Raw genomic sequence first — 2,500 nt, 5'->3', positions numbered from 1 at the left:
CAGGGTTAGCCCCCCTCCTAGCCCCCCTTCTAGCCCTCCACCTCCACCACCTCCATCAACCGTCCACCCCCAATGCCTCCTACTCCTCCGTCTAACCCATCAGCCCCCTCCATCCGTTCACCATCACACCCCCTCCCTCCCTCCCTCCCTCCCTCCATCTGCTCCACCAGTGTTAGCGAAACACCACCCGGCCCCCGGTCGCAGCTCGGGGGGCTCCCAGTCCCAGCGGGGCCCCCGTCGCGCGCGCTGAGCTACCTTGTTAGCCGCGCTCCGCTAGCGCCCCAGTCGGCGTGTGCGTTGGAATCCAAGCAGACCCGTTGTGGTTTCCTTCTGGATTCAATCTCTCTTTGTCTTCAAAATGTTAATTTATGCTTTTAAAACCCTGGGGGGGGTTGTGTGTTGTGTGTTGTGTGTGTGTGTGCGCGTGGAAGCGTCTGCTCTCGGCCGCTCGGTGGAGAGAGAGAGAGAGAGAGAGAGAGAGAGCGGAGAGACCAGGCGGGAAATCCAGGAGGCCGCCCGGTGTTTACAGACGAGCGTCGGCCGCTGAGTGTTGAGCGGGGCCCCCGGGGCCCTCAGAGAGCCCCCCCGCCATCGCTCATCAACGCATTAACCCGCGAGTTTAACTACAGTCCACCGCGACACACCAGAGATTCTAACAGGAAATGGAAATTCAGTGAACAATTCGGTGTACAGTTTTGACAAACAAGCCGGGGTCGGAGAGATGAATACTGCAGAGCCCGCCCCCCCCCCCCCCCCCCCCTGGGGTGAGGTTGTTGTTGTGTGGAGCGGGGGGGGGAGGGAGGAGTGGGAGGAGGGGGGAGGCTGGACCGTGCCCGGAAACCACCGTCTCTGTCCTAAATAATGTTGTTTAAAAGCCGTGGAAGGGGTTCAGAGCGGAGGGCCCTGCGGTAACCGGATTATGCGATTGGCGTAACATTCCCAGCATGCATTGCTGTCTCACCTCAAGCGTGGAGACTGCGGTATCAGGGGTCTTTGTCCCCATTAAGATCACTTTCACTCTCTCTCAACTCTCTCTCTCATGTCTACCTCTACCTCTCTCCCTTTCCTCTCTCTCTCTCTCTCTCTCTCTCTCTCTCTGTCTCTCTCTCTCTCTCCCTTTCTCGATTTATTTCACTGTCAGGTCTCTATCACCCTCTTCTCTCTCATCCACTCTCCTTCTCTCTATATCTCATTTATTTTTTCTCTTTTTTCTCTCTCTTTATTTCCCTCTCTCTCTCTCTCTCCCCCCTCTCCCTCTCTCTCTCTCGTCTCGCTCTCTCGCTCGCTCTCTCTCTCTCTCTCTCCGTCTCTCTCTCCCTCTGTCTCTCTCTCTCGCTCTCTCTCTCTCTCTCTCTCCTCTCTCTCTCCTCCTGTCTCTTAACCTCGGCCGCCCGTTGTTTGACCCTCTGCCGGCTTCATAATCTCTGGCGCTGATGCGGCCGCGCGTTGCTGTAGATTAGCGACCTTGCCGACGTCCCCTAGGGGTCATTCAATCACAGATTACTGTCGCCGCGGCAACCGCCTCCTGACAGCTTGTTTGCCGGGCCCACATCCGCCGCAGGGCCATGTGTGTGTATCTGTGTGTGTTTGTGTTCAGGGACCACTTCCTTTTCCCGTTGCCTCACCCTTCACCCTCCTTAGAGCCCACAGAGTCGGTCAGAGACGTGTCTGGGCGTCTGGGTCACAGATTCAGAGTTTAGCGTCTCACCGTGGCTCCACCGTGGCCGTGTGGAGCTCCTGATCAGAAGCATTATTTTATGATCTCCTTCCTTTCTTTGTTTTGTGTATTTTTTTTGTTATTATGGTTTTTAATTATTCAAAATGATGAAATGATGTGTTTTGTATGGTTTAGTAAACCAGCCCTATTATATAATATACTATTTTTATACAATAACACCAAAGGAAATGAATGTACATGTGCGCAGTGCACAAAATAGAAAACGATGGCTCCATGCGTGTGTGTTCTTTATTCCCCGAGGCTTTTAGTGCCACTCAGCAATGTGTGTTTGGAAGTGGAAACTCATAGAGACCCCTTCATCTCTATCGTCTGTTTTCTTCGGTTCATAATTCATAATCCATGAGTTAACTATTCACTTATTCTTTCGCAGCTTCTTTTTGGGCAATATTTATGTTACCCACGTTCATCTAAGCTATCTGTCTTCCGTCTCTCCGTGAAGATTTCCCTGAGGGAGCGAGGACTGGTGAACCGAATGTGCTGCTTCTGTGAGCCGGCTCACAAGATACTGTGGTGGCGGTCTCTGTGGAAGGCCTGCGTTAGCCCGTTACATGCTATATTTACCTTCCTCTCTGTCTGTGTAGCAGACAGAGAGGAAGGCTTTAGGCTGTGCTTAAAGCAGAGGGACTGAAAGGCTGCATTAGTCCGACGCTAGGAGAGGCAACCGAACTCAATGGCTTTGATTCAAACAAACAAGCCGCCACTGCACCTGGCCCCCGGCCCCTTCCTCGCGCACAATTACCACCTGTTGGGAGGATCAATTAG

At 53.3% G+C, this 2,500-nt stretch overlaps 1 protein-coding gene across 1 annotated transcript in view; it reads left to right on the top strand.

Annotated features, from left to right (window-relative positions):
* unc5db (unc-5 netrin receptor Db) overlaps window positions 1-2,500 on the top strand; it is a gene marked incomplete at both ends in the record, with an annotated part of 128,939 nt that overhangs the window by 124,617 nt on the left and 1,822 nt on the right.

This window comes from Pollachius pollachius (assembly GCF_949987615.1).
Source record: "Pollachius pollachius genome assembly, chromosome: 1".
Taxonomy (NCBI): Eukaryota; Metazoa; Chordata; class Actinopteri; order Gadiformes; family Gadidae; genus Pollachius; species Pollachius pollachius.
This window is presented reverse-complemented; position numbering and strand designations above follow the sequence as displayed.